Source organism: Papaver somniferum, chromosome 1 (genome assembly GCF_003573695.1).
Source record: "Papaver somniferum cultivar HN1 chromosome 1, ASM357369v1, whole genome shotgun sequence".
In the NCBI taxonomy this organism is placed as follows: domain Eukaryota; kingdom Viridiplantae; phylum Streptophyta; class Magnoliopsida; order Ranunculales; family Papaveraceae; genus Papaver; species Papaver somniferum.
In genome coordinates, this window is record NC_039358.1 from 187,125,467 (window position 1) to 187,136,635 (window position 11,169).

Here is an 11,169-nt window from a genome sequence, read left to right on the forward strand (position 1 = left end):
TGTAATTTCCAAAACAACGCATAATGAACTTAAAATATACTAATATTGTAGCACAACTCCACTCATTCCCAATTGGTTTTGGGTTGACTGACTTTAACAGGTTCCGTTTTAATTTCATAGAATTTTAGGATATCAAGGAGAACTTTAATTTCCAAAACAAGAACGTATTAAGAATATCCTCTTTTCATAATAGCCTGTCATCTTCTCCGTTTTTCTGTCGTTCACGCGTCTGTGGAAGGGGTTTATTGTCTCGGTTATTGTGTCTAGTAAACAATGGAATTATTGATAAATGTTTTTCTTTTGATGATAAATGTTTATGTAATTAAAGATTCCTTTTAGCAAATACTACAATTGTTGATAAATGTTTTCATCTTTTTGACTTTTTGAGAGGAGGTTTTCATTTCCATATTTCTTCTTTTATGAGTACATATATCTACGAAGGGGTGCAACACCCTCGTAAACTCTAACGGATCCACTAGTAAAACATTTGGAGTGAAGATTATTTTATCGCCGAAAATGATTAACACCGAAGAAGTGCAACCGAAATCTGTAAAAGGGTTTTGGGATGGTTTTTTTGGCCGGTTTACAAAGAGTTCTGTTCCATTGAAATATAATAACACCACTTATAAGAAGACAAATTATACAGTATACAATAATACATTAATACGTTCGTACATATTACATACACTAGATTCAATTATTCAAGATTCGAAGTGTGTGTTCTATGTTCAATTGCACAACGAAATATCAATTTCTTCAATCATATAATTTTCGTTGTTGAGTTTGTATTTAGAAAGAAGTTAAAAGTTAAAAAAGAGTACAATAATAATTATTTACAACTTATTTTGAACAAAAGTTTCATTTCTATAATAACGCTCGAAGAGCAGGTTACATTAAAAAGAAAAAACACTGATACAAAAAAAAAATCTACCTAAAGAATATGCAAAAGAACCAGAGAGGCTTGACCTGATCCACTACCCGCAACAACCATCCGCTACCCATTAACCTTAATGAAACCCGAGATGCTACATCACCTTAGAAGTTAAAATTCGCTACATCAGCGCAGTTCCGAGGAACAGTACATAAGCTGGGATGTTCACAAATGAAATTAGCATCAACAAGAGACGAGGAGATGTAAATATAAACAAACCAAAAAACGATCAACCTATTACATGCACCATCTCTCTTAACAAGCAGCGAAGGTTTTTTCTTGCTTTTGATATCATTTTATCCCGGGTAGTCAAGAACAATTACTTTTCGGCATTTTTTTTTGTTTGTTGCTACATCCAACAATATATTTCTGAATAAAGCAGCAGCAGCAATAATCCAAAAAACAAAAAAATACGAAAGGAAATCACCACCATCCGACCGCCAATAACATTGCCACAACCAGATTCAAACTACCAAAAAAGAAACCAGTGCCGGCGGAAGTCATTGAATACTGAAGACACCATGAAAACATAAAAAAAAAGGCACCATACAACACCCTGATAACATGAAGGAAGCCAGCAACCACCAACCGAACCACACAAAAGCGAAAAAATAAAAGCCTTACAAAGTAACAAAGAACTTCTAATTAAAGAAAACAGATAACATTAGGTAAGAATAAACTTGCTCGATTTGATCCTAGAGGGACCAAATCGAGCAAGAAACAAAGATCACAGAAGAAAGTTTGGTTAGGCAGAGAGAAAACAGAGAACCCAGGAGAAGTAGTACCGACAAGAGTTTTTAACTAGTATTTATAGCCAGCGTTTGTGAACAGATCTTGATCAGAACAGTGCAAGGAGGAGTTGATTTTGACCAGAAGTCGATCTTCGCCGTCTGATTAGCTGACCGAGCATACTAGAAAAACCAAAAATTCTCCAAGGACCGTTCAAAAAACCACTTGATAACAATTAAATCACAATTTTTGTTATGGTGGGCCCATAAGAGGCCCTTGCTATCCAACATCAGCGGGACCCATTCATGATGGGAGACAACGGTTTTTGCTTTGTTTTTTTTTTGCGGTCCAGAAAGAATCAGTTATAACCGTTTTTTAAGGAAAAAAATGTAAAAATATTTTCTACAATTCTTTATATTTTAAATTGACATTTTCTGTCGTTCACGCGTTTGTGGAAGGGGTTTATTGTCTCGGTTATTGTGTCTAGTAAACAATAAAATTCTTAAACAATAGAAGGGGTTTAAGAATAACCTCCATATGAGAATATCTTTTTGTGGTCCCTAAGATATACTCTATAGAGAAAATTTAATAATTAATAACATCAGTTAATTAGATTGAAAAAATAGTAAATATTTATTTATCGATAAATAAAATAACCTCGTCAAAGGAATACTCTCAACTCCCAAGGCTATTATTTATGGAGGTTGGAGTCGTTGGACTGTATATGGAATGATATTAAAAGTTGCAGACAAAACCTTTTAGTCTCCCAAAAGAAGGGTCCTCTCCCTAGAAAAAAACATTTACGGCGAAAAGTGAAAACTCTATTGAATTAAGCATTTTAGCTGCCTCTGGTTACGTCTCATTACTCTACTAATTCTAGGACTCTAGGGTTTAGTTGGTCTGTACACTCTCTAGACCAGAAGAGAAGTCAAGAACAAGACCAGACGGGAGTCACAAGTCGTTTGATTTTCCCTCCAGTCTCACTCACTCTACCCCACGCTTACTGGTCCTTATGAAAAGAAAAGACGTTTGCTTTCCCTATTCAGAAACCAAAACCTATGTTTTTTTATTTTTTTTATCCTGACCATTCCATCCCAATTTCATAATAGAATTTTCAAAGTAATTTTTTTTTTTAAACTGGTAATTGCAAATTTTTTAATGAAAACGCCTGTTTCGTTCCACCATCTGTAAAATTAAATAAAACATAACAAATTTTCATTCAGGGAGCCAGGAGCCAGAGTAGAAATATATATATCGCGTTCAGACGATTTAGCCTCAAGATAGCACAAAAATAAATAACTAAAAATAATCCAAAGTGCTTATCACCCTTGCTCTCGGCCATCTCATACTAATTTCAATACATAAAAACCGTAAGATGAAAGATATCAAAAGGAAACAGGGACTTATTTGTACAACTATCATTATATAGAAAAGAAGAAGAATCCTCTAGTAAAAGAAAGAAACAAAACCTTTATTCATTTACACATAGAAAGGACAAAAGGTTTATCAAAAACAAAAAAAAGTTGAAAGGATTGCATGACTAGACATCTACTAGAAGTAGTTCAACTAAAAATCAACTAACGAGGATTAAACTACGCAAGCCTGGATTTAAATTCCGCAAATTTTTGAGACGCATCACCTGTTTGATCACCTTCTTCAATTGAGTAATTTTCTAGCTGAACGAGTCTAGCCTCAATTATTTCCTAGTAACCAATGATACGGTTATAGTTCTTGAAAAAATTTACGAGTTCAGTATCAATGTTTGTGACATGCTTTAGAACCAAATCCATTTGGGTAGATATTTTTTCAACCATGGTAAATAGAGAAGCTAACTTGTCTTCTTTCTCCTGTAGAGAATCTTGTGACTTTGTTTTCTCGAAAATGCGGTGCGGAAAGAATGTGCTAAGATCTATCTGTTCCCTAGAGTAAGAGCTCGTTGATGATAGCATTTTCTTCCTGTGCGGTTCAATTTTTTGATAGTTCGACCTTCGGAACCTAATACAAAACAATGCCATTTCTGGATTAGTTTTATAGAGTAAGCAGTGCACGGAAATTATTAACAGCACCTGTGCGGTTGGATCATGCGGTATATTCGGTGAAAGGATACATCCAATGTAGTCAAACATGGCCGATATATCGTCAATAATTGTCGGTTCCGGTTACGTGCAAATTAATTACCTCGCATTCAACCCGTATACACGTTAAAGGTCTCTATCTTTTCATATTCATATTCAATGCTTGTGCTTATAAAAAAAAGTGTATGTTCAATGTATTCACAGTTGTATTAGATGATGCAAATACATTTTAAATTTTCGGTACACATGGAACTTGTTAACCTACTAGTGAATTTTTGACGTTTTCTAGTAGAAGATAAATCATTTATTTAGTTTTTTTCCAACAAATCAAAATGTTATCTGCTGTTAGGTAAATGACTTATATGAATGATTAAATGCTAAAATTTGCCTTCAAGATCTATGTTTTTTTTTGATATACCATCGATTATTGATATATGGAGGCAAATTTCTTAGGGCGGATTATAAAACTTTGATATACCGTCGATTATTGATATATGGAGGCAAATTTCTTAGGGCGGATTAAAAAAACTTACTCCCTCCATTCCACTTTAGATGATGTATTTAGAGTTTCACGCAGATTAAGAAATGGAGAGAGATATGAAAATTTTCCATTTATATCCCTGAAAAAAGTTTTCAAACATTATTTACTATTAGTGCATTTGAAAATAAGCTTATAGTTCCAAGACAAAATATTAGGGTGTTATTGAAAGTTTTGTGGGAAAATATAAAAACCATTAAGTATCGTGGAATAAAAAAATAATCCTAAAACGTCATCTAAAAATGGAACGAAGGGAATATTAATAAGATGTAGAGGTACAGTTTACTAGCCATAATATTTCTTAAGTCTATACCACTAGCCAGTTGATGAAACTAAAATTCTGAATACAGGTGGGCTTAACCATAGGCACATTTCTGTCTATTTATACATACCTGCTTCCCCTAGTAAATCTTTGCTTAACCATAGGCAGATTTCTGTATCCGCCCTAATTTCTTAAGAAACAAATCTTATTGAGTGGATTAAAAGAGTGGAATAATCTTTCTTCACTATGTGACATTCTATCATTTTAATAAAATATTACCTGTTTCTGGTTCTTTACGTGGTGCTCTTCCATCGAATTTTTCTTTTTTCCTCTGCTTAACAACTTCTCTCTTTCTTGTTTCCTTCTTTTGGGAGCTTTCAACTGTTGTTTCTTCGACACCTCCTCTGCCCCTTTTTTCCCCATCAAACTGAATCAAAAATAATTATTTATTTTAATGAAAAACCAAAAAAAAAAGTTAGAATTAAGATTACAGGAGTACAGAAACCGCTGGGCGCCCGATTAGAAAAAACTAATCTAAAATATAAATAAAAATCAAATTGAACTGGAAGATTATATCAAGACCTAAAATGAGAACTCTGATGTTAACAAACCAGGCAACCTATAGATCCAAATAAAGTATATGTTGGAATCTTGTAGGGTTTTAGATCTGGTTTCTGTGTGAGATAGACGAGGGGCGGCCGGGCGGAGAACATAGTGTGGGTAACAAAATAATTCGCCTTTACGTCTCTGGCATTGTGGGTAGAAGGGCAATAAATGAACTCTGTTAAACCAGGGGGTGTGGTATGCAGAACCTTTCTAATCCATTACCTAATTTATTGCACTTTATTTAGACACTAATTGGAAGAAAAGCAAGTGCAGAAAGAATACTCACCTTATCCTTGCATCAAATGGATGCTTCTCTCAACGGCAAGGCTTTCTACCTCCGAGCAAATCCGTGCAGAACAGTTGATTTACCAGTCTATAGACTCGTCTTGAATCTCAATCGAATATACTCAATGTCGTCTAACCTTGGGGCCGGAGTGCCTATACACCCAAGCAAATGCCATGGGATCCAAAATTTTAAATTACTGTCGGGACCAAATTATAATGGATTAAGTGTTCATTCCTACCGAAAGGGTTGAGTTAAAAAACTTCAGTAGTAGTCTTGTTACAAGGTTTAGGGAAAAACCAGAGAAACAAACTTTTTTCCTGATTGCAACAGAATTCTTCTTGGATTTGATATTTGTATAATATTATTTTTCCTGACACATCCTTAAAATTTCACATGATAGTGTCATGATGATATTCTCTTATATAGCCCGTTGGTCGTTTTTGAAGAGACATCATAGACTCTCATCTCTCTAGTGTAAGCCGTTAGATTTTGTAAAGCATGGTAATCGCTAATCAGGATTCAGGCATTAAGGCGTGTTCTTCAACGACAATTCAATTGTTAAATTAAGGATCACTCTCCCTTTTAAAACCAAATGCCTCATTCCAAAAACCAAAAACAGACCAGGATTCCAATTTGCTTTTACTCGATAACTGTGAGTGAAATGGTGAATATACTAGTAATTTTCTTAAACAAAAATGATCGATTCGCTGCAAAAAGGATTACCGAGATTTATCCGGTCTGAAATTTGAGTCATGTCTGACACAGCTGTTAATATAATACCAGTGGTGCATAGACACAACACAAAACCAAAAACCAGCAACAGGGATCTAATGGCCCTCTGGATTGCCTTTAAGCATTTGGGTTTATGCGAGGCAGTGTTGACCCTGCGCTCTTTCTCCGGTGACATCTGCGTGGTTTTCTCTCAGTGTTTAAAAATCATTCCCGAAACAACATTGAGGACGTTTTCCTTTTGCATCGGGAATAGTATATTCTACATCCACCAAAGGGATAAAGTCGATAAACACAGCTTAGCTGGGACCCACAGTGAATAAACTTTGGTGGTTCTGGTTCTGGACAGACCGTCCTTTTGACCAACCTAAAAAACATAGATTTGTGTGGGCCCCTCCCCGAAAAAAACAGTGGGTCCCATTTTGATAATCCAGAGGGCAGAGGGCGGTGGATTCCCCTCTCGGGAGCTTTCGGGTAGCCTCCTAAAAAAATCAACGTAGAGGTAGGGATGGTCATGCGGCGGGTGCGGGGAGGATATGCCAATTCCAATCACTGCCCCATTCGTAAAAATATACCATACCCACCCTCTGCTAATTCATACGGAAAAGAGTGACTAGGGTCTTCTTTTTGTGTTAGTATGACTGATTCTAGGTTGACCAAAAATAGTCTCGAATATTGCACCGTGAGGGAATCAAACCGTTCCAGCCCTGCCTTCTCAGCATTGGGATAGAAAAGGGCGGAAGTGGGACCCCACCATCCCCATCACACGGCCTTCGATACTTTGTGTTCAATGTTTTTATAACGCATTTGGATACAAATTGTTTCTACGGAAGTCGAAGTCAAAAGTGAGAAGTAAAACTATTTTTTGCTTCACAAAAAGTTAATTTTTCGACTTCTAGAACTCGTTTTGAAATTTGATAGCCAAAAAAAGTCGAAAAACTACTTCTGATATGATATCCAAACCGGCTATTTAGTGTGAGTATGACTGATTTTGAATGCACCTGCAATATTTGTTTTTTGCACAAATAATAATAATTACCTATAGCGTGTTCGAATACAAATATGCTTGACTTCTGCTTCTCCTCAAATAGAAGTTAGAAGCAAAAACATTTTTCTTCATGGAAATTTAACTTTTCTGCTTCTGTAAGTCATTCTCAAATTGTCTAGGAATAAACCCAGAAAAAGGTGAAAAAGATGCTCTATAAAAGTTTAGGAGAAAATAAAACCCTAATATTATTGCATTAAAATTTGTCAGGTTTAGCTCCACTGGATATATTCGTGATGGAGAGAAGATCAAATTTTTGATCCTGTTGAAGGCCGACCAAATATCACTTCAGTTTCCATAAAAACAAGTCGACCGTTTCATGGCAGGAGGCAGACTGAGAAATAGTAATTTTTTTTATCCAGCTGATTAGAGACTTTTATATATGTTCAGAACCTTATACCGACATTCTCTAATTTCTTTGTGCTTGTGGAGACATCATATCCGTTCCAAATTTTTGTAGGCTTCTCCAAACACTGACACAACCTAGGGTCCCATTTTGCTGCGGTCACGGTTTACCATATTTTTTCCGTTATTCAAGGTAAAATTAGGTCTCAAAATCTTCGTATTTGGATCAAATTTCTCTAGTTTGGAAGAAGATCAACAATTAATAGCTATTTAAGAAACCCAACAAGGTGATAGTCAAGTAAATTAAGGATGGTCTATTCTGATCCTGAATCCTGAAAATTCTTTGTGGCACCACAAATAGGTGGTGTCGATATTTGTGTTGCGATCGTTTGACTATTTCAGATCACAGAATAACAATTAGGTCAGCTAGTCCGTAAGACTAAGGTCTGCTGCCCCCACTTTCTTCCCTCATTATAATATGACATGGATCGAAACGAAACGAAACCCTCCATCAGAGAATGAGGAATCCTTCTTGGTTGCGGTTGTCTAGATACATAGACCAAAACTTTGTAACACTTCAAGGGAGATTTTTGACAATCGACACTTCTAGTCCGTTAGAACAGACAAATCAGTTAAGTTCAAAGATACCTCCATTCTTTGTTATCGTTTTTTACAGCTAAGTTCAAAGATAAATATGGCATATGGTTTTCAAAATGGAAATTATCATCAGTAAGAGCAGGGTTGCAATGGGCTTGGCTTACTTTGCAAGAAGACATCTCTTGGAAGATTGGAAATGGTGCTAGCATCTCAGTCTGGTTTGATAACTGGTATGGATCATCACCACTAATTAATGAAATTGGTTATACTGATTTTATTCATAACAATATGCAGTTGAAAGTTCAGAACTTAATCAGTAATAACCAATGGAATATACATCCTCAGTTGCAGCACTTGTTACAGATTGATAATTTGCCTCAGATTCACAGTGGAAGTGATTCCATAATATGGAACCTACATAGTAGTGGAATGTTTAATAATGCAAAGGCAGTGGAGAAAATAAGACACAAGGAAGACAAGGTTGATTGGTCTTCTTATATATGGAGGAAATCTTTGCACCCAACTATTTCCAGCAACATTTGGAAGCTTCTGCAAGGTGTTTATGTGAATGATGACATGAAAAGAAAACAGGGATATGAAATGCCTTCTAGATGTGGTATCTGCAAATCAGAGCAGGATTTTATGGAGCACACACTGTGGCTTTGTGAATTCAGTGTACAGGTTTGGAATTGGCTTAGCAATATGTTTCAATTTCCCATGCCATACTCTTTTTCAGAAGTTTTTTCTGCAGCAAAACAGCACAGTCCTATCATTGAAGAAGTTTGGATAATCTCTGCTTGTACTGTCATTGAAGAGTTATGGTTTCAAAGAAACAGAGTGTTCTTTGAAGGAGGAGATGTTAATATTCATGGTTTCAAGCACAGGGTCATGAAGGTTATTCAAGATCATGGTGTCAGATTAAAAGGGATCAGGTGGAATAATAGCTATGAAAACCAAATTCTTAGTCACATTAAAATTCATTCTTAAGATTCCTTTCTTTTGTAATTTTTTCACTTTGTCTATTGTTTTATAGTAACTTTTGTATCCTTTTAGTTTGTCAATAAATGATAAAAATGGTGATTCAGCAAAAAAAAAAAAAAAAAAAAAAGTCCGTTAGAACAAATAAGCGTGGTATTCTTGAGGGTATTCTTTGGTGTCAAACTTGAGTGATGCTAGGTTGACTCCCAAAAAACCGTGAAAATTCCCGTGAAGAGATATGACGACCGAGGGTAATGATCTTTAGCATTGTGATCATAAGAGGGCAGAAGTGGACCCGCTCTCTGTGAGTTACAGTAGAAATCCCGGGATTTTCTCCCGGGGTATAAAGCACTACTGGTCAAACTTCAGCGTTTTCTGAAAAATTTGGGAGTGAACACGTCGGACATATTGTACTCAATTTTGCGCAAATGATTTGTATCCCGGGAGAATCACCGTGTGAGAGAAAGGGAATGGGACCCGCTTTACCCATTCACTATCCAAATGTTGAAAGTCATTAATCTGACCGTCCACTACCCCTCACGGGATTTTCCCCGGTCAAAATGGGCGTGAACGTAGCATCACTTTTGTGTCTGTCCACTCTCGAGTATAGAGGTTAGTAGATATGCTCTACTCTACGTTTTATAGTCCGTATACGACATGACCCTTCCTAACAGATGTACTCATTCATTACTCCCATCTGGATGTGTCTGGTTCCATAAAAGACATTTCCTTTTCCCCTCTTCTATGCTTTTCACCCAGTCTCCGCCATGCTTTTTCTGCCATGCTTACACGTAATTTTCGGGAATCCCCAAACCCCTTCCACTCTCCTCAGTTAGGTAGCACCATCTAGTCCCTAGATTTTATCCGTTCTGATCCGAAAGGAAAAAATGGGGGGTCCCATCCTTAAGGGATTCTACCAGCCCCTACATGAGCGTAGGCGGTGGAAGGCGTCGGGGAAGTCGAAGCTGCTTCGGATGAGCGCCACGTCGCTTTCCCGCTCCTTTCTATGACCGCAAATGATTAATTGACGAGTGATGCTACGTTCACGGCTTCACGCCTGTAGATGGGGAAAAACGATTTGCTGTTTTTTACGGAATTGAGGAGACGACCTTACGGAGGAGACTCCTTGAACCGAGCGAAATGCTTAACCTCACATAGATGCACTGCAAGAAGGGAGTGCTTTAAGTTCGAGAGATCAATCTGTAGGACTCCGGCCTAAACCAAGACAATGGTCGTTCCAGAGTCAATTCGGTCACAAGAGAGGATGGGTCGATCTGTAGGAGGGAAGCTGAGAAATGTGTGAGATCAATGGTGATCAAAGATTGTAGGTGTGTTGTGTATTCTGCGTGATGAAATAAGATAAGTTCTGATTGATTGAATTTGCTCTGTTGAGAGGAATTGCTCAGACGTTGAGATGTTAATCTCTTGTAATCTGTTTGACGAAAGATTGTCTTCCTTTTCAATCATGATTCAGAGACTTATTTATATTGCTAGAATTGTAAACACCTTGATCCCATGAAGTGTGACAGTTGCTGGAGTTAAAGATTGGGGAAGTGGAAATCGTGTTAAAACCAGTTGCTCATCGTGCGGAGACTTGGTTAATTTTCTACCCACTACTTTGTTAACTTCTTCAACTGATTGCATGACTTGCTCACATTCTCATCGTGTGTATGAACACACATGCCGTAAACCGCCAAACCCAAATCCTAGTTAATATCCCCCATGTAACACGATTGATGTCTCGTGATTGTGGAGTCTGCAAGGCATACATGTATTTAGTTAGTCAGTTGCTGACTTCATGGGACGATGAGTCCTTGTATTGCTGAGTCGAACGTGATTTGTAAATATTCTGAGACTCATGAATTGAGCGTGTCTGTTGAGACAGATGTATGATTCTCAAGTAAATGTTGATAGTTAAGGTGAGCAAATAATGCTCATTCGATGGATTGTTTATTGATTGTTGAACCAATATTCCTTAGTATGAGCAAATACTGCTCATTTGAGCAAATGTTGCTCGTTTGATGAATTATTGGTAGCAGGATCAAATA

General features: G+C 36.8%; 1 long non-coding RNA gene across 2 annotated transcripts; it reads right to left on the reverse strand.

The window, feature by feature from the left end:
- Positions 1 to 3,161: 3,161 nt before the first annotated feature.
- Positions 3,162 to 5,803, reverse strand: LOC113334545. 2 transcript variants are annotated; one of them, XR_003352864.1, is made up of 3 exons: positions 5,428 to 5,803; positions 4,815 to 4,962; positions 3,162 to 3,655 (listed from the first exon to the last, which is right to left on the reverse strand). It is a non-coding gene; the product is annotated as an uncharacterized LOC113334545 (long non-coding RNA). The 2 variants fall into 2 exon arrangements; XR_003352865.1 differs by lacking the exon at positions 5,428 to 5,803 and adding an exon at positions 5,118 to 5,276.
- Positions 5,804 to 11,169: the final 5,366 nt, after the last annotated feature.